This window comes from Crocodylus siamensis, chromosome 1 (assembly GCF_052110815.1).
Source record: "Crocodylus siamensis isolate JL-2025a chromosome 1, ASM5211081v1, whole genome shotgun sequence".
NCBI lineage: Eukaryota > Metazoa > Chordata > Crocodylia > Crocodylidae > Crocodylus > Crocodylus siamensis.
The window spans coordinates 71,680,176-71,702,124 of record NC_143395.1 but is presented as its reverse complement, the minus strand read 5'-3'; the positions used below and the strand labels follow the sequence as shown (position 1 = coordinate 71,702,124).

Below are 21,949 nucleotides of genomic sequence, written 5' to 3'. Positions count from 1 at the left end.
AGGAAAAAAAGTTCTTTACTGTACATGTGTCTGGGGTCTGGAACAAACTCCCCCCAGAGGTGGTGTAAGCACACTTACTTTGGACTCCTTCAAGAAACTGCTGGATTTATTTCTTGCTGGGGTCACTATGGTGGTGGGGCTGGACCCAATGATCTCATGAGGTCCCTAATGTCTGTGAAATATCTATGAATCTATGAACTGTTCACCATGAGGCATCTCTGTTGCGGCATGCTTGGGGCAGAATCTCTGGCACACTGCCATTCTAGCTCACTCCTCAAATACAGAAGAGAAAACAAACATTGCCAGAGGACAGTGCTGAGACAAAGCTACCCAGACTGGGTTGTGAGTAAAACTGCCCTTTGGCCAATGCAACAGGGAAGGCTCCACAGTGAGATAGTTGATAGGGGGTCAGGACTCCAATATCTTTCCCTTTTACCTCGTTTGCCAGGACTCTTTCTGCAGAAGCCTCAGAAAAAGAAGTGATCCCAAGGGGGTTCTTACAAACTCTTACAAAATCAAGAGTAGCCTTGGGACATGACTGGAATTAGCCAAACAAATCACTGGCTAGTTTAAAAACTGGCTTGGAATATCTGACTTGAATCACCAGCAAAGGACAAAAAACCCCCAAAACAAAAGTACAGGGGAACTCAGGAGAAGAGATGAGGGACCATCTCACCAGGGACTGATAGTTCCATTTCTCTACCAAGATTCACACAAGTTGAAATCCTACTTGTAACAGACCAGTTGACCCTGGCATAGTGAAGGAATCACTGTTATTTATCATAAAGCCTGGGACATACCTACTCCTCTCCTTATTGTGATCACCAGAGATACTAGAGTCAGATCCTCTTTATTTTGAGAGAAAGGAGGTCTGGCATAGACCTTTTCAGGGGCAGGACCTCTGAGGAGGACAACGGGTGGGGGTAAGGGTATGGAGATGAGAGCATGAGTGCGTGGATACATAGTTCGGGCTGCTCAGTTAACCGGCATATTTTGTTATCTGGCATCCCATTTCCAGGGGGTGCCAGATAACAGAACTTCTCCTGTATATATATTTAACTATAACTATAGTTATGCAATAATGAGAGACAGAGAAATATTTTTTTGGGGGAAAAAAAAGCTGGCAAGAGAGCAAGCTCCATGAGGGAGAGAGCCATAGGCCAAGCTGGCTGGCCTTAAGGACATTTAGCAAGGTCTAGCACTCTACTTTTCCTTTAAACAACAGCTTGACAACAGCTGATATTTATGGCAAGAGAGGTTTCTTTAGTTTCCTTGGAGTCTGAGTTTTCTTGGAGGTTTCCAGGGAATTCACAGTTGCTTTAATTTGTTTTTTCAATGCTGTGTCAAAAGCAACTAAACTAATAGGCACTTTCGGGGTATTTATTTTATAAGAAATTAAAATCAAGAAAATAAGCAGGCCCTCACAGCTAAATGTAGTGGTAATGAATAACTACAAGCTTAACCCAGTGCCCACTTCATTAACTCAGACTCCTTAGACCTACTTACACACACCCTAGCAGTGTATAAGGGAGTCTAAATTGGCATAACTTGCCAACCAAGAGACCAGAAAAGATAAAATAACCTACTTCTAACACGTGTCGAATTAGGAACTGTGTACAAAGTTATTCCAGTTGAGCTGGAATAAGGCATGCTTATTCCAGAGTAAGTGTGTCCATGGTAGGAATTACCTGAAAATAGCAAATGCACTTTCAATTCACACTTTACCAAATTGGCTTTTAACTGTGGAAAAGCACTTGGATTCCTTTACACATTGCTGGACTGAGCATTATGACATCTAAGGTTACTTTAACCCAGTGTAAGGAACTGTGAGCATAGAGCATCTGAAGTTAATGGAAACAGGACTGAATGGAATATAACCTTTATGTAAATTATGACAGGGGTATAACACCCCTGGCACACAGCTGGTCAGTAAACTGACTTAGGCCCAAAAGCCAGGCCCTCATTCTGGATCCAGTATGTGTCCTGGAGTGGCTGGTGTGGGCACTGCATGTGGCACGGTCCAGGGCTGTGCTACATGCAGCAACTGCTCCGAAGCTGTGCTGTATGTGGTGGCCACCCTGAGGCTATGCTGCAAGCAGCAACCACTCTGCTGCTCCAGGACACATGCTAGTGAGTGCCATGTGTACTGTGATCCCAAGTCCCTGGCCTAGAGAGTGTGGCAATGGTAAGCAGCCACTCTGAGACTCTGCTACATACAGAGGCTGCAGGTACTGTACTGGAGCAGGTACTTCATGTGTTGCACAGGGCCATCTTTTGGCATGCCCCACATGCTGCCTGAGGGTCAAGTCCAAGACTCATGAGCAGCACTAGGGGCTGAATGCCAGGGCTCCTGTGGGCTGAATCCAGCCTGCTGGCTCTATCTTCTACACCATTTACTTATACTTAGTTTACTATATTTGCTTGATTTCAAGATTGGTTCCCCCTCCCCTCCAATTCCTCATAGTGAAAACAGCCTCATATTAGCATGGAATATCACAGTTGCGAGCCAGGAGCAGCGACTATGCTTGCTGAGAGCCCAGCTGGGTCAAGGCCAACAGAAGCTGCATGCAGCAGCAACGTTGCTCCCTGCTGCTCCTCCCGCTGCCCGCCCCCTCACTGGCAGGGAGCCAGGTTGCTGCTGTTGTCTGGAGCAGCAGCAGGCAGCCTGCTCCCAGCCAGCAGGGGAGACAGGGAAAGAAAAAGGGAAAGGGGGAAGGGAGCAGGGAAGGGAAGGAGAAATTTGTGTGGTGCAGATCCAGGCTCCCAGCACAGCTGCTTCCTGCAGTGTGGGGCAGGAGTAGCTCCACCTGTGTCCAGATCAACAGAAAAGGCAGCAGAAGGGGGAGGTAAGCAAGGCGGTGGAAAGGAGTAGTCACCAGAGGGGCAAGGGATGAGGGGCCAGATGCCTGCTCTCCCACCCCTAGTTCCTTCCCCTCCTGTCCCCACTTTCCCCACCTCCTGCTCACCCCACCTCTGCTTCCCTTCACCTGCTCCCTCGCCATGCCTTCCCTCTGCTGCCATTTTCCTGCCACAGCAGTGGGATGGGAATGTGGCAAATTTAAGATGACTCTCCCCTAATAATTGGATTTTAGATAAGGAAAACTGTAACTCTGTTATGATTTTCCATATCTAGAATTTAATTATTGGGGGGTGTCTTAAATTAGAAGGTGTCTTGGATTCAGGTAAATACAGTATCACCCCTGCCTGTCCCTTACACCAGCGGTTCCCAAACTCTGACAAATTGCATACCACCAATTTAAAATGATGCAACCTTAAGTGCCACCAGCAAGCTTTTCAGTTCAACCTTAAGTACCACCAGCAAATTTTTGTCATATAAAGGAATTACAATAAATCTATTAACATGTACCACTGATAGGTTGTATACCACTGGTGGTACATGTACCACAGATTGGGAACCACTGCCTTACAGTGTAAACCTTTGGGGCAAAGACTTATATACGTTTATCTGCCAGGACCTAAATGACAATTTGCACATTTGTTAGAATTGCACAGCTTGCATCTTGCTCTTGACAAGAAAAGAACAATGCCCAAGGTTCCTCCCTCATCCTCCTTACTCTTTCACATGCTGATTACAGAAACTGGAATTTAACTACATAGCCTTGGGGAATGAACTGTTAATGAACTCTTGTGGTATTGAGCATGCTTAATTAGCTGTTGCATATTTACCTCTCCGCCCCCCCTACTCAAATAACTAATTATACTATACATGCGATGTATGTAATGATGTAGTTACATGTATGTTTGTATGAAACGGAAGTAAGCTGCAAGAACTTCTGTGTCTGCGCATGCGCCCAGGAGATTTGAGAAGATAAATGCCATTTGCAAACACAATCAAGGGTCATAGTTGATTTGAGCATCTAGCTCTGCTCTGACCTTTGCTTGCAAGCAAATAGACCCTTAAATGCCAACTGATGTCTGTGTGTCTGTGATCTCTGCGCGCCTCCAGGGAACGAACTGCCGTTTGTGCAACAATTTGGCGAGCCAGGCAGGAGCCTCCTGGACCACCCCAGGACCCAGTGACAAGATCGTCCCTGCCGCCATGGGGAGTGCGCACCGAGCCGCCTTTTTGGGCTCGCCCAGGGGGTTTGAGACGTGAGTCAGGGTACCCAAGAGGTTAAAGACTACCTGTGTAAAATTCTTGGTTTCTGAGGACCCCAGACACACATTCCAGCATTCCGATCGAAATCTCTAGGATACTTGAATGAGTATACGAATTCCCTTGCCCAATTTGGTTTTTAGATCTGGGAACAAAGAGACTTGTTCGATTTAGTTTTGTTCCGGGGATTCTTTTGGCCCGGAGTTTGGTATGCGTTGAACGCACTTTTGCGGACAGTCTTTGGCTCGAATCTTTTGGTGCATACTTTCTGGTATTTGGTGTGCATTGGACGCACTCTTGTGGGCATTAAAATGGGTGTGGATAGCTCCCGTGTAAAAAACTCAAGTACTCCTCTGGGTTGTGTTTTACGAAACTTTAGCAAATTTACAAAGCAGGCAGATTATGGGGTAAAAGATGAAAAAGGATGATTTAATTAAGTTTTGTCAACTCGAGTGGCCAACATTCAGGGTCCACTAGACCCCGAAAGAATCCTTTGTAGTGAAAGAAGTGACGGCCGTCTATGGGGTAGTTATGCAGGATGGACACTGAGATCAGTTCCCTTACATAGACTGTTGGTTAGAAGTGGTCCGAGATCAGCCACCTTAGATTAGGAAATGCTTAGTAAAATCTCACGTGATGGTTGTTAAAGGAAAGACCCGAGGGGGACCGCCTGTACTCCCCGAGTCTAATGGCGGGGGGGATCCTGAATTAACCGAGTATCGGGCTCGTTCTCCGATCACCCCTATAGGTAGCGAGGATGAATCAGACACCTCCTCAGGACCCAGTCCTTCTACACCACCGGCTCCCTCCCTCAGGAAAACCAACACCGGCGTATCAAAATATACCTAATGATTCAGAGCAAGTGCCCCATATGAATCAAGAAATAAGGACTATGATTTGCGCAATATTGTAGAATCATGGCCGGTACTGAACTGCCCAATGCAAGAGGTTATTGGAGAAAGGGGCGATGCAACTTTTGTCTACACCCCATTTAGTACTTCAGATCTATTCAACTGAAAGAATCAGAGCCCCTCTTTTCGTGAAGACCCTGAAAAAAATGAGGGACTTGTTTCGATCCATTGGGCAAACCCATCAACCCACTTGGGCTGATGTCCAGATGATGCTCCAAACCCTCCTGACCCCTGAGGAGAGGAGATTAGTATTGAGAACGGCAAAACGCATTACAGCAACCAGGTTAGAAGCGGAGGGAACTGCCGGTCGTGCCTTGCGTGATACCTGCCCTGTTGAGGAACCCGGATGAAATAATCATACCACAGCAGGAAGAGAGCTAAGTGCACAATATCTGGAAATTATAGTGGAAGCAATGGGGAAGACAGTGCCCCAGGTTACCAATCTGTCTAAATCGTATGAAGTTGAAGGAGAAAAGAGAGGGTGAACCAAGGGGTCACCTCATGTGGGCAGAGGAAAAGGGTGAGGACACAAAATAAAGGGGACAGGGATCTAAGACCACTACCCTTTGGCTTGGAGCCCAAAAAGATCCCATGGTAACTATTAGAGTTAGTGGCAGAGACTTTGAAGCCTTGGTTGATACTGGGACTACATTTTCAATGATTCCAGAAAAAAAACCCCGTGCAAAAACTAACGAACAGCATATTCTTGTGGAAGAGACTGAAGGAACGCAATCCCGACTCCCCGTTTGTAAGCCACTCCTCACCAAAGTGGGGGACCATTTGCTTGAACACTCCTTTGTATATTCTCCAAGTTGCCCAGTTGCGCTACTTGGGCGAGACCTATTCACAAAACTGCAAGCTGAGATATTTTTCAGAGACGACCAGATGGTGGTCCAGGTACCTGTCAAACAGAGCTCGAACTATCAGATGGCTCTCCTGGAGGACCGACGCCCTGTAGTAAGTTCTGAAGATCACATGACTGGAGTAGACCCTTCAGTATGGGCTGATGGAACCCCTGCGCAAACTAAGTCGGTCTCCCCGGTAAGGATCATACTCAAGGATGGGGAGGGACCCGTTCGGGTAAAGCAGTATCCACTCAGCCGAGCGGCCAGAGTTGGACTCAAGCCGTTAATAGAGAAATACAAGAAGTACGGATGGCTAGTGGAAGGGTCCTCACCATATAATACCCCCATTCTTGAAGTGCCAAAGGCAGATGGGGTCTCATATAGACTGGTCCAAGACCTGCGAGCAGTAAATAAGAAGGTTCTTTCAGACCACCCTGTAGTCCCGAACCCACACACAATTTTGACACAAGTACCGGGGGAAGCCAAAATATTTTCAGTGCTAGATTTGAAAGATGCTTTCGTCTCCATTCCCCTTCACCGAGAGAGTCAAAAATTGTTTGCTTTTGAATGGGAGGATCCAGATACTTTCCATAAAGCCCAGCTCATGTGGACGGTTCTCCCACAAGGATTCATAGCAGCCCTCCATATTTTTGGACTTGCCCTTCAGAAGGACTTAGAGAAGCGGAAGGGATCACACCCCGCAATAACTCTCCTCCAGTATGTGGATAACCTGCTGGTTGCAAGCCCAAATTTACAACTCTGCGAGGAAGCCACCAGATCACTGCTAAACACTCTAGGGGAAAAAGAATATAAATTCTCTAGAGAGAAAGCCCAAATATATCAGCCTCAAGTTACATTTCTAAAATATAAGCTCTCAAAGGGAGTCAAAGCCCTGAGTGTGAACCGCATACAGGCAATCCAAGGTCTAGCCTCACCTAAGTCACCCAAGGAGCTGCGGGCATTCCTAGGACTAACTGGGTTCTGTCGACTATGGATACCAGATTATGGTGGGAAAGCCAGACCACTGTATAACTCCCTGACTAAGGAGAGTCTCACTGAATGAAAGTGGACTAAAGAAATACAGCACGCCTTTAATCTGCTTAAGACAGCATTAACCCAGCCCCCTGCCCTGACCATCCCAAATAATAAAAAGCCATATCGACTGTATGTTCATGAAAATCAAGGGGTTGCATCAGGGGTGCTGACACAACCATCAGGCCCAACTTGGAGATCCGTAGGATATTACTCAAAGGTTCTAGATCCAGTTGTGCTCGGGTGGCCAGCCTGTCTTCGGGCTGTGGCAGCCACAACAGTGGTTGTCGAAGAAGCCCAGAAAGACATGGAAATACACACCCCACATGGAGTTCCCCAGATTCTAGGGACTGAGGGAGAAAAGTTTCTCAACCCCTCCAAACAATCACGGTATGAGATATTTTTGCTCTCTAATCCAGAACTTACTTTCAAACATACTACAGCCTTGAACCCTGCAACCTTGCTGCCAGAACCAGACAGACCAATGCATGACTGCCTTGAGGTCCTAAATCAAACCACACAGGTGCGGCCTGATCTTGCTGAGGACCCAATTGAAAACCCAGATGCTGAATACTTCGTAGACGGCTCCAGCTCTGTCATCGATGGAAAAAGACGAACAGGATATGCAGTGGTAACCTTGGATGAGGAGATCATTCCCCAGTATTCTCTGCCCGAATCCATCAAGTCGGATCAAGAACAACACTTTGCGGGAAAAGTAGTTCAAGAAGTCGCACAAGCCCTCAAGATCACTTGGAAACTACATACACCATGGAGACCACAGAGTTCAGGACAAGTGGAACGCATGAATAGGACCTTAAAAACTCTACTCACCAAGATCTGTATTAAAGCACACCTTAAGTGGCCTCAGGCATTGCCGCTAGCTCTTACTTGCATTCAAAACACTCCCCAACAAGGCATCAAATTAACCCCATATGAAATTATGTTTGGCATGCCTCCTCGGGTCTTACCTCCTGGGATGCGAGAAAATGTAACTTTTGAATTAAGTAATAACGAGCTTCACATGTATGTTATTGCTTTGCAGTCTGTCTTATCTTCTCTTCACAGGTATGCAGCCTCCTTTCAACGTCTGCCTTTAGACGTTCTGGTACATGAATTCCGCCCGGGAGACTGGGTCTTGGTACAGCGGTGGAAAAAGAAACCTTTGACTGAGCGGTGGAGTGGTCCTTTCCAGGTACTTTTAACAACCCACACCGCTGTAAAGATTGCCGGCCATGACGGTTGGATACACCATACCCGTGTGAAATGACATCCACGAGCGTCAGAGGACACCAACTCCCAGGACGAGCTCACTCCGGAGGCTGAGCCGTCCTCGGAACAAGAAGCCAGCAGGTAGAGCTGTGAACCTACTGGTGATCTCCAAGTGCGCCTGAGGCGAATTAGTCAGAGTCCAGAAAATAAGATAAGAAAGTAACAAAGGAAAAGTTTAGGCTGTATTCAATCTCAACAGAGAGAGGATATGGCGGGAGTCTTAATATGCCTTGTTGTTATCTATGTAGTAAAGAAGGCAGGATTAAGCAGCCCTAGCCGCCACCCTATATCCCCGTTCCCCCCAGTTGCTTCCCCAGAAGCAAATTTGTATGTTGACATGATGGAAAGAATTGCAGGTACTTTCAATCTCACCAACTGCTGGGCCTGTGGGGGACTCCAAGAGGTCGGAAGACGGTAGCCTTGGAGAGCTTTTCCTTTGGCCCCAAAGTAGTTGATGAGTAGTAAGGCGGATGTTAAGAGTACTAGTCAAGAATGGGAAGCAGAAAGCATCTTGAGGGGGGAATATTGTTAGAATTGCACAGCTTGCATCTTGCTCTTGACAAGAAAAGAACAATGCCCAAGGTTCCTCCCTCATCCTCCTTACTCTTTCACATGCTGATTACAGAAACTGGAATTTAACTACATAGCCTTGGGGAATGAACTGTTAATGAACTCTTGTAGTATTGAGCATGCTTAATTAGCTGTTGCATATTTACCTCTCCGCCCCCCCCCTACTCAAATAACTAATTATACTATACATGCGATGTATGTAATGATGTAGTTACATGTATGTTTGTATGAAACGGAAGTAAGCTGCAAGAACTTCTGTGTCTGCGCACACACCCAGGAGATTTGAGAAGATAAATGCCGTTTGCAAACACAATCAAGGGTCATAGTTGATTTGAGCATCTAGCTCTGCTCTGACCTTTGCTTGCAAGCAAATAGACCCTTACGTGCCGACTGATATCTATGTGTCTGTGATCTCTGCGCGCCTCCAGGGAATGAACCGCTGTTTGTGCAACACATTAATAAAAATTATGTGAAAAACAAACATATATTTTTGCATTTCAGAAGTATTAGAACTCCTGACTGAACACAGAAGCTGGCGTACCAACAACTGTTATCCTCAATTAAGTACCTTTAAATTTTGTTCAGTAAAAAATCCACTATTACTCAAGTTACACATTCCAGTAGTATTTTAAAGCAAGTTCCTCTAAGATAATTTACACATCCATAAGAAAACCTCTTAACTGAACCTACAACATGGTATTCCTGAAGAAAAATGGAAAGATTTAAGGTTGCCATCACAGCAGCAAAAATCCAATAGTACTGATCCCAGTTTTTCCTCTCAGAGCTAGAGTTTTAAAAAAAAACACACATTAGAAAGGACTATACACGTTGTAGAAAAGGAATCTGTATAGCAGCGATTCTCAACATGGTGCTGTGAGAGCTTTTTAAGGGTGCCATGCAATAGTAGCACTACTACATGTACAAACAAACAACATGCTGCTTGGCATATTCTGAGTAATAAAAAGTCATATATATTTTAAATCTGAACTTAAAATAATATTTAGGTTCAATGAAAACCTGCAGAAGCACACAGATCATTCTGAAGCTAGGACAAAACAGAAAAACACCCTCTTGAATCCTTCCAGAACACACCAACCAGTCACAAGCTGAATAATGCAGGTGGTGAGAAACAGAATGAAAGAAAATTGTTTAAAAGCATATAATATAAGTTTTACCTAATGTACAAGTGAACTGATTTCTGAAATAATGAGTGTGTTCCATAAGTTCTACTACCTTTATTTATTGGACCAAGAATTCCAAATTAGTTGCAATTTATATGATTATGGCATAAATATAGAACTTAAGATTTAGGCATACACAAGGCATTAAGATTATTATATTAAAACATTCATGTAGTACCCTGGCATGTAAATATAATACATTCATACCACATTTTTACAAAGCTGTCCCTTATACTATGAAGCAAACCCAGTGCAGACAGCATGCGATATTTGAATTCTATGGTGATCAGCATAATATTAAAAAAATGGGTAATAGGTCAAGAGGTCACACTAAACAGTAATGTTGCCATTACTGAAACAAAACTAAACTATTTTAAAAACTATAAAATAAAAAAATGCTCTTGAATCTTGCTCAAGGTAAATGGCACCTCTGGTGAATAAACTTATCTAACTTAGAGCCAGGATAATAAATAGAGACAGGATAATAAATACTATAACATAATTTGCTTACTCAAACCCTTACAACTATTTCTATACTGTAGCTGAATGTTTTCCTATTTGCCTATGCTGCAGTTAAACTGTTGGATCACCCACAAACAACAACAGCTCACATTTCTAATATGGAAGGGGATAGAAGAAACAAAAACAGGAAAAGAGAGCAACTCTTGGTTTTAAGGATGGATCTGAAGGAAGGAAGGGGCTGAACTTGTTGGATGTTGTTGGATCAGGGAAAGTGCTCCAAACAGAGTAGGGAACTTGCTAGAAAATGCCAAAAAAAAGACTGAAAGAGAAAGTGGGCAAGATGTTTACAGTGGAGCTGACTAATTAGTTCTGCAGTAAATGTCTCAGCGTCTACATGTATTCCCCTATTAGAGAACAGGAAGCTCAAACTCTGCAGCAGAGTAGTACTTTTAAATACTAGTACTACAGGGTTTTTACAAGTGTTTCCCTATGCCTGACAAAGGGTCTTTGTGCCTCAAAGTGTGTAAAAAACTTTTCCCCAATTATTTAGTTGGTCTAATAAAAGATATTTCATCTACCCACAGAACCTTGCCTACCCTGTAGGACTAGTATATGCAAGTACTACCCTGCTGTGGAGTTTTTTTGTGTGCAGCAGCACACGTGTAGATGCTGCCATGGCTGGCTGGGGCACAAGGGTGGGCACTGCCTGCCAGCTAGCCCCAGCCAGCTCATCTGCTGACCCTCTGGGGGACGGCTGCTCTGACCTAGCTCAACGTGCTGCGATCTGGGTGCATGTGTAAATGGCATGTCCAGGAGCGATAAACTCTGGAGCAATAAGCTCCGGAGTTTATCGCTGAGCATTAATGGCACATGTAGACATGCCCAGGGAGCAGCAAGTTTAGACAACTGGGAGAAGCATATGGAAAAAAACAAGAGATGGTGGCAAGATAAGCCTTAAAGTTGATAACAAGATGCTTGAAGTAGGTGTGTTACAAGGCAGGAAGCCAAGAAGGGCTTTCAAGAAGGAAGTGGCATGGTTGTAAAAACAAGAGAATAACTAAGCACCAGGCAAAATTGACAATTTTATGATTAATTTCAAGTGCATGAAAAAATGTTAGGAGAAAAATAAGGTTGCCAAGCTCTCAAGAGTCAAGAAATGCTAGAATTAGAGTGGTCTTGTAGTATTAATTTCCTCCCCTGCTGCTTACACATTATGATACAAACTTTACTGATAACAGATTATTTACACAGCACATCTGTTTCATTCACTGCACAGGACAGACTGTCCACAAAATTACATACTCCCCAATTATTTTTATCTCTGTTGTTCTGTGTGTGGCCATATACCTTTTTTGTTAAGTTATACCAAACACTTTTATTAGATGAAGTGATGTTTTTACCCCATTCATGGATCAGGAGCTGAGTCACAGAGAAATTAAGGTCAGAAGCATGCGCTAATTTTAGGCATCCAATATGAAATATCTATAACTTAATTTTTTAGCTTATTAGCATTGTATAACCTTTCCTATGTTCAAATTACAGCTCCCATTAAATTTAGGGTTAGATGCAAGTGTTCAGCACTTCTGCAGATTAGACCCCAGGGCATCAAGTTGGCTTCAGCAGTGTAGGGACCTAGCCTGGCACCCAAGACAAAGCAGAAGAGGCAACTTCCAGTTACAGCCACAATTGCAAATATAAACACAAGGCTGCCAGCAGCAGCTGCTTTTTTCCCCACTTACCTAAAATGGCACCCAGGGAGGTTGCCCCTATGCACCCCTCTTCCCTACCCAGTTACACCACTGACTGGACTTCCAGAAAATGAGAAACACATAAGCTGTGACTATCTGTGAAATGTCCAACTCAAGTGATTTAACTAACATTGCATGTGAACTCTGGCAGGAACAGCAACAGAATTAAGTGCTTTAGAACAGCGCTGTACTGCCTTAAAAAGAGACCTTCCTATCTGCATGTGTTGCTTAAGTTGAAAGATGTCCAATGAATCAAGGAAAAAAAGGCTGTTCTCAAACCCCAAAAAATCCAGATTTCATTTCTCTATGAAATGTCAAGATCATAACATCTTTAATAAGTTCTATTTTGAATTTAACCTAGGAGATAAAAAAGTATAATTTCCCTCAAAGTGTTAATTTTTGGGAGGGCAACCTGTTCTTTTACTAGGAGCATTTCACTGTGATGTGCAAAGCAGTTCAAGTGCCAGGGGCTTTCACTGTTATTCATTTCTGTCTCTGTCATTCCTTAGAGTATTAAGCTTTTGATTAACAAAGTGAAAACAAAGGCTTCAGTGAACGAGTATTTTGTTAGATGTCATCAACTCCTACAGAATTTGGAGGAAGATTTTAAAGAAATAAATAGACATCAGCAATAAATGATGCTCTCAGAAATTCTTCCATCTGCTATCTCAGGTCCCCATCCTGGATTTAATGCTCAAGTTTTAACGGAAACAAACACAAGAAGCATAAAACGATTTTAATTCAGTCTGAATCCCTTTTCATTCCACAACTGCTGGCATGAAATATAAAATTATCTTTACATATAATGCAAAGATTACTACATGCCAGCCCTATTTTATTTCATGTTAGTATTAAAGCAGTAGAGGTGTTCAAAAGATTACCCCAGTAACGTAAGTGTGCAATACACTTCTATAATTATACAAATAATTCTATACAATTTGCACAATCTTCAACGAGCTACACAAGAGCTGGTTGTAAAATATATGCAAATATTTTCAGTGCCAAAAATTCTGCATAATTTTCCCTGCTGCCAGTGTACCTGGCTCTTAACTGGAAGCTGGTCCATCTCCGACTAACCGGGTGCTTGCAAGCTGATGATGTGAAGCCAAGGACAATTGGATATGCTGAACATATGCTATTTTGAAGAAAATTAACAAGACAACCTGAAAAAGCTGATTCTATAGCTGGAGAGGGTTCTTTACTGCACTGGAAGAGAGTTTTGCCCACTGGCATACATGTACTTTGCCATTGCCTATTCTTTTTATGGTATGTGCAATTATATTCTTTTTTCTAGTCATGGTTGGACGATTTTGAACAAACCACATATCTGAACAGCCACTCCTTTAATAAATGTAGAGAACTAAAATGACTTATTTTCATTTTCATTTGCCTAAAGCGGTTACAACTCATTCATTTCCTTTGTAAAGATTTTTCTAGTATAGTCCCAGAAGTGAAATATAGCATCTCATTTGTGGTTTTAAAATACTGCCTCAAGGTACATGTTCATACTGATGTATCTCAAAGGAAAGTTATGGCTATGGGGTCTCTGGAAGTTCATTTGAAGTCCTAACTATTGATGAAAAAGACACACCTGCAGATTTGAAAATAATCATAGAATCAATGAATCAGAAGGGACCTAGACAGATCATCTAGTCCAACCCCCTGTTATGGGCAGGAAGGAGTACTGGGGGTGACACGGGTCATAAGACTCCAGCCAGGTGCCTATCCAGTCTCCTCTTGAAGATCTCCAGGGAAGGTGAGAGCACCACCTCTCTGGGAAGCCTATTCCAGGTTCTGGCCACCCTTACTGTGAAGTAGTTCTTCCCAATATCTAACCTAAACCTATTCTCCCTCAGTTTGTGGCTGTTGTTCCTGGTGACTCCCAGGGGGGCCCTGGTGAACAGACTTTCCCTGAGTCCCTGCTGCTGGCCCCTGATAAGGTTGTAGGCAGCCACAAGATCCCCCCTCAGTCTCCTCTTGCGGAGACTGACGAGATTCAGGTCTCTCAGCCTCTCCTCATAGCACTGGCCATGGAGGCCCTCAACCATACGAGTGGCCCTTCTCTGGGTCCTCTACAGGTTCTCCCTGTCCTTCTTGAAGTGCGGCACCCAGAACTGGACACGGTACTCCAGCTGCAGCCTGACCAGCGCCACACAAAGGGGAAGCAAGACCTCTCTGGACCTGTTAGTGATGCCCCTGTTGATGCAGGGCAGGGTGCAGTTGACTCTGCCTATTGCTTCGTTGCATTGGCGACTCATATTCATCCTGGAGTCAATCCTGACTCCAAGATCCCTCTCTGCCCTTGTGCTGCCGAGCGAGTCAGCCCCTAACTTATCACCATAATGCTGGTCCCCCTCCCCAGGTACAGCACCCTGCACTTGTCCTTGTTGAACCACATCCTGTTCAGATCCACCCACTTCTCCAACCTATCCAGGTCTGCCTGGATGCGGTTCCTGCCTGCCAGCGTATTCACTTTACCCCACAGCTTGGTGTCATCAGTGAACTTGAACAGGGCGCTCTCCACACCCTCGTCCAGGTCACTAATGAAGATGTTGAACAGCACCGGCCCAAAGACCGAGCCCTGGGGGACTCCACTGCCCACACCCTCCCAGGTCAACATCAACCCATCCACCACCACCCTCTGGGTGTGCCCCTGGAGCCAGTTTGCCACCCATGTGACCATGCATTCGTCAATGCCGCAGTCCCTCAGCTTGCCCACCAGAATTGGGTGGAACACTGTGAAGTCCAAGAAGATGACATCGACTTCCTCCTTCCCATCTAAGCTCTTTGTTATCTGGTCATAAAAAGAGACTGTGAGAGAGTGCTTATGCTAAGCAAGGCCTAGCATTAGACAATGCACTAAAACTCCCAGAATGCTTCAAGGAGGTTGAGAAGTCAGCGATTGACATTCTGGTAATCACTTTCTGACCCTTAGATGAAAATACTGAACTTCTGACCTTTGAACAATGATAAAAATAGCAGACACGCCACTTATATTGTTAAGAATAGGAAACTGCATGGCTAAACCGCAATGACGAAAAAATGACCGCATATTATGTCAGTTTTGACATTTTAACCCTGCAAAAACCAGCAAAACATATAGATGAATAATGTATTTAGGTTATAGAAAATTAGCATAAGAAATACAAAGGTCATTAAGAATTAACATAAGAAGCATAATGATTATAATACAAAGCGTATCACCTGATATTATAATATAGATAAGTTAACTAAATAACCAATAGAAGTAAGAATTAGAAATGCATATGTATAAGTGTTATCATATATAACTAATAGTAAAGTTATGTTAGATGCCTCACTTCCACCATGGGGACAGTTTTGTATCTTTTGCCTAAAAAAAGATAAGGGACTCCTTTTAAATGAGCTGTTGACCAGTTCTGAGACTACTGAATCAGGCAGCCGCACCTAGCCTCCAGGTTAGAGAGCAAGGGCTTGATTTGGGAACCTCGTGAACCAACAGACCTCCTTTAGTTTATGACTTTGTGAAACAATAAAAGTTTTAAATTGAACAGGTCTGAGCCTGTGCTTAATTCAGTCCTTATATAATTCGGCGTCAAGTTCACACAGAGACCAGGTTAGTCAGGCAGCATCGGCCTGACACGAACCCATGCTGGTTACCCCTCAACTTCACTTCCCCTGCAGGGCTCTCACAAATGTGGCCCTTGATAATCTTTTCAAAGACCTTCCCCAGGATAGAAGTGAGGCTGACTGGCCTGTAGTTGCCAGGCTCTTCCTTCCTCCTCTTCTTGAAAATAGGGACCACAGTGGCCCTTTTCCATTACTCAGGGACTTGGCCCGAGCACCAGGAATCCTTGAACAGCCAGGCCAACGGCTCCGCAATGACACCAGCCAATTCCCTCAGCACCCGTGGATGAAGGTCATCCAGGCGCGCTGATTTGGACACATCTAAGCCCTCCAGGTAATCCTTAACTAGGTCTGAACTAACAGTCGGGGGACTCGCATGCTTCCTGGGCCTCTCTACACTGTCACCCGAGAGCACCCCATTGTCAGCGTACAAGAACACGGAGGCAAAGAACTTGTTGAAGAGTTCTGCCTTCTCTCGTGTGTCCATCACCGACTGCCCTGCCCTGCCTCATAGGGATCCAATGTTACCCCGAGACTTCTTCTTGCTACCTATATACTTGAAGGACTTTTTGTTATTCTTAATCCCAGAAGCTAATCTAAGCTCCAGTGCTGCTTTAGCCTTCCTCACCAAATCCCTACAAGCTTGGGTCAGGGAGGTGTACTCCACCTTTGCCCCCGCCTCCTGCTTCCACCACCAGTACGCTTTTTTCTTTGCCCTCAGGCCAGCCTGGATATCCACGCTCAGCCATAAAGGATTCTTGGACCCTTTTCCCACCTTCCCGCACAGAGGAATTACGTCCTGCTGCGCCCCAAGGATAGCCTCCTTGAGGAAGGACCACCTTTCCTGGACCCCCATACTAGCTACCCCTGGGCTCCGAGTGCCTCCCAGACTACTGCCCTGAGCACACTGAAGTTGGCTTTCCTAAAGTCAAGCATTTGCGCTGTGCTAGTTACCCTCCCCACCTCCCTCTGAATAGCAAACTGGATCATTTCATGATCACTGTCCCCTAGCTTCCCTTGTACTAGCACCTCCCCCACCAGGTCATCCCCAGAGGCTAACACCAGATCCAATATGGCGTTTCCCTTAGTGGGGATGAGTACCTCCTGCACGAGGTGTAGGTCCTGTACACATGTCAGGAACCTTCGTGAGTGGCTAGACCTGGCTGACTGCTCCTCCCAGTTGATGTCAGGGTAATTCATATCCCTCATGACCACAACATCCTTTGCATGCACAGCCTCCCCAAGCTGCTTGGAGAATTTCAGATCCAGCTCTTCCTTCTAATGTGGTGGCCTGTAGTAAACCCCTACCACCAGATCCCTCTCCCCCCACCCTCCTTGGAGCTTGACCCACAGGGTCTCGGTTAAGCCTTCCTCTGGTCCCATTTGGAAGTTAGAACTGGTATACTGTTCCCTAACATAGAGCACAACCCCCACCACCTTTTTTCCCCTTCCTATCTCTTCTAAACAACCTATAGCCCTCTATGTCTACTGCCCAGTCAAAAGTTTCATCCCACCATGTCTCCAACCAGGTTGATTTTACTACTTGCAAGCAGGAGAGCAAGCTCCTCCTGCTTGTTCCCCATGCTTCTTGCATTAGTGAAGAGACACCTTAATCCCCCTGTTGTCTCTCAGGAAGGTGGGGGGTGCCCAGGGCTCCAACTGGTCCCTTGATATATACCTGAGCTCTTACCTGGGCAGGTCCTACACCTGGTTGAGTTGTCTCTTGCTCCGTGGATCCCCAACCGCCAACAAACTTAGTTTAAAGCCTGCTGGAGGAGGTCAACTAGCCTGTAAGAAAACAAACTGCTACGTTTGGGGGAGAGATGGAGACCATCATGCCCCAGGACGCCCTCTGCTCTGAAGTGCAGGTCATGGTCCAGGAAACCAATAATAAAATAATAAAAATCCCACAAAATCTCTCATTCAAGGATCTGAAAGTACTTTACAAACACTAATTGTCCCAATATCCCTGCAAACTGATAAATACTTTTGTTGCTATTTCACAGCTTTAGTAGCTGAAAGACCAAAAGATGAGTCTTACATCATGTAGTGACTTACCAGCCAAGGAGATTGACTAAAAATAAACAGAGGCGAGTAGAATCAGTCATTAATATGTCCTGAAGGGATCTGATTTATTAAAATACCATTCATCTAAACATGATGAGTTTGCTAATATAGACACAGAAACCTGCAACAGCCTGCAATACCATATACTCCTAATCCAGGTGTTGTACTGTATCATGCCAGTTACACTTTGGAATTAAATTTACTGAGCCAGTTTCACTCCAAATATACACTAATATAAACCATGGGAAAGCATCTGATGAAAGGCAAACAGAGGATGAAAAGGAAGTGGCTGCAACTCTAGTTCTACCAGTGTAAAGCCAGTTTTACTTATGAAACTGATAATACTAGTTAGGAAGGGGCCAGGAATAGAGAGAAATGAGTTCTTCCCTTCGTTGGCTCATACCAGCAGAGCTTGTTCCAAATTCCTAGTGAGTTTAAGCTTCTTCTCATGAAAGAAATCCTGGGAGAAGGTAGTTGGACTGAATTTGAGAAAGAGAGAAAGAAAGGTTTTACATTTCCCTACATCAAGTATTCCTAACATAAGACAGTCCCTTCCATATATGACATAGATATATTTGTCTTTTTCTATCCAAAAATTCAGCCTACTAAACAGCAAATTAAGAATTTTCAGCTCAGTCTGTCAATGAAAGTTGCAAAACAATGGAAAGATGGAAGACTGAATAAAGGCAGAGATATCTAGAGTTGGGATGTAAATATTGTTTTTAAAAATATTAATTTAACCTCCTTTAATTAAACTGGTTAAGTGGTTAACCAATAACACAGCAGCTCAACAGCTGCTGCTGGGACCCACTCCCAGGGCCCTTTGACAAGGAGCAGTGGCAAACACAGCCCAGTGAGGTGGTGCTGGGAGGGAAAGGGCATCTGTGAATGAACAGCTAATTGCTTAACTGATGAGTCATTAGACCACCTACTGTTTCCCCTAGACCACCTGCTGCCCCCCCCCTCCCACCAGACTGCATCCCATCCCATAATAAACAACAAACAGTAAACTAACAGGTTATCCCTAGGCTTATCAATTAAACAATTAATTGTTTAACCTTTTGCATTCCTAATCTAGAGAGACTTTATTTTCATAAGACAATAAAATGACCATGATTTTCCTAATCAGTACTCTTGCAAAAGGTTATACTCAATTTTACAGTTACTCTCACAATTTCCACCGAAATCAAGCAAAGTACACTGAGTAAACAAGCACTCCAGCCACTGTTATAACAACAGAAAGTTTTTGCAGCCGGTCTTTAAACCAGTGATTCCCCAATCTGTGGTATCGATACCACCAGTACTCAGACAACCTGTCAGTGGTATGAATTAGCAGATCTATTATAATTACTTTATGACACAAATTTGCTGGTGGTATTTAAGGTTGTATCATTTTAAACTGATGGTGCGCAATCTGTCAGAGTTTGGGAACCGCTGCTTTAAACTATTACCATGACCATGTTAAAAGTTCTCTCTTCTCCCATAGAATACAACACAGCTATTTGCACACTCCTTCTCTGAGCAGAAACGGATTCATTGAACCTCCATCTTTCAAAAAAACAATATGTGAGTAAATTCACATCTGAACCACTTTCCACAAATACACTGATTACCAGACCTGTAAGAGAACTCTTGGCATTGCTTTTTATCTGGCCCCCACCAACACCGAGCTGAAAAAGTGGGGGAGGGAAATTCAGCACCAACCAGTAGACACACAGCCATTCAGTCTGAGAGAGTTACTGCCCCCAGGTATTCAGGATGGATGTTCAGGCTTTTTGCCCCAGAGTAACACTAGCCACTCCATGAGAAAATAACCTGGAAACATCAGGTTTAAATTACGCACACAATAGTTTCTTCTGGGAGAGTGAATGTCTGTACATGCTGTAGCTTCTCGCAGAAGAAAGCAAGCAGAGTCACCCAGCATTCCCTCCTCCTGCCCAGGGAGACAATGTGTTGCTCACTAAACTCCACTACTCCAGCAGGATACAGAACACACCCACTTCACAATCCCCACATTGTACCACAGGGAAACACAGGCTGACCATGGGAGGCCTGGGTCAGCCAATCAGGGCTGCCTATGCACTGCTGCCATCTGTCACCAAGCTTTCAGAATATGCTGAGATGTGTGTATGACTCCTCCCCTCACCTTGGCTGCACAGCATCTTCAGGGCTCCAGCATCTAAATGTCTATACATGTGGCTTCTGTTAAGTTTCTTTATCAGGAGAACAAATATGGGAAAATTATCCCAGATTATTTAAATGTGTGTACACAGCCACTACTGTATTCTGGGGAAGGGCATTTTATATAACCCAAATAATCTGTTCACATAACCAGAAAAAATACAGATAAATTGGTCACTCTTTAAATCATTCTGCCTATACTTCATGCTCTAATGCACACCTGACCTCAGGGCATGATAAAAGGTATAGTTGCAAACAGCATGAAGAAACAAGGTGAATACTGCAAGATGATAACATGCTTATGCTCTTGATCATGCATTTTGAGGAACAGAGCAGCTAAAGGTTAACAACACTGGATTCACAAGGTTCAAATCCTTAGGGACATCTGATGTCAAGAGAAAGCAGGATGATTTTCAGATGGTTTTCCACTACTGAATAGAAAATACCTTAAAAGATGACAGAGGAGCATTAAGGCCACTTTGACCCAAACCTGCAGTTGGATTCTTTGCATCTATGTGATGTCCAAGTGACTTACATGTAATGCACAGGCCATAAATGCACAGGCCATCTTCAAAGACCTGCCTGCAGGACTGAAGAGTAGTGAGGAAATTATCTAAAATTAAATGCAACTATTTGAACACTACTGGCATAGACAGGAAACTCATACTCTGTAACAACCCTGACCTAAAAATACAACAATTCCATGCTATTGGACATCACCTGATTTGGAGCCTGAGTAAATGCAATCATTTATTCTATCCACTTACATCTAGTAATATAACTTCACTCACAGCTATCGTGTCAAAACTTTATGCTATTCTAGCATTTTAAGTCACATTTTCAATCAAGTGCTGCTAGACTGAGATATAAACTCCTGCAAATGGGAACTTCATCGTATTAGTGCCGATAGAACATTGCTTATGTAGCAAATCTTAAACAGAATATTCTCAAGCTGGACAGGCATTTCCAGGAAAAAGGACACCACCACAACAGCTTAAGAGCAGAGCTGGAGGGCACAGTAGATAGGTGTCCAAAACTTCCCATCCAAGATCAGGAAACAGTTTTCTACTCTGAGTGCATTTACAAGAGACATCTGATCAAAGGTGGACACACCTCCAGTATATGTATCTATATATATATAGATATATATTATTATTTATTTATTTATTTATTTATTTATACACACACATACATATACACACACACATTATATGCACATGTATATGTATGTGTGTTATACATATACACACACATATATATACATATATACAGACACATATATACATTTATTCATGCACACATGTACATATGCGCATGCACATGCATGAACACATATGAATGTACATGTGCACACGGCCACATGCGCACGCACATATACACACTCATGTGCATGCCAGTATGGGCACATACACACACGAGTGTGTGCCAGTCCCGTTTAAGCGATACTGTAGCCGGGCTGGTCCAGGAGCTCTGCGAGAGGCAAGGATTTCTTAGGGCGAGATCTGTTCCTGACCGACTCGGCAGCCGGGACCCAGTGGGACAAGCTCCGGCGTGTCAGGCAGGCTCCGTCAGGGCTGCCCCTGGAGAGCTGCTCTGACTCTGTCCCGGTAAAGGACCTCGCCCCGCGAAACCCGCCCTCTCGCACAGCTCGCTGGCGGGCCGTCCCGGCTCGGCTCGCCCGGGGCCCGCGGCGCTGCCCGGCCGCCGAGCTCCGCTCCCAGCAACAAGCGTGTCCGGAGGCGGCGGCTGTGCGGGGCTCGGCGGCGGCGGCCGAGCGAGCCGAGCCCGCGGGCGGGGGAAGCCCTACCTCGTCCGCGGGCCCCGGGGAAGCGGCGTGTGCGTGCGGGGGGCGTCGTCCTGCTCCGGCTGCAGCCCCCGCCGCCGCGGGACCGCCCCGCCCGGCCCAGCCGCCAGCGCCTCAGCCGGACCGCCCGCCGCCGCAGCGGCCCCTGCTGGCCGC

The 21,949-nt window shown here is 44.7% G+C and overlaps 1 protein-coding gene across 5 annotated transcripts in view; it reads right to left on the bottom strand.

The window, feature by feature from the left end:
• ANKRD6 (ankyrin repeat domain 6) overlaps positions 1-21,949 on the bottom strand; it is a 215,490-nt gene extending 193,541 nt beyond the window's left edge. For 2 of the 5 annotated variants that reach the window (XM_090036679.1, XM_090036706.1), the window contains exon 1: positions 21,797-21,944. The gene's annotated coding sequence lies outside the window, so the exon portion shown is untranslated. Of the gene's footprint in view, positions 1-21,796 lie in introns of all 5 variants that reach the window. The other 3 variants (XM_090036715.1, XM_090036725.1, XM_090036687.1) reach the window with 2 other exon arrangements.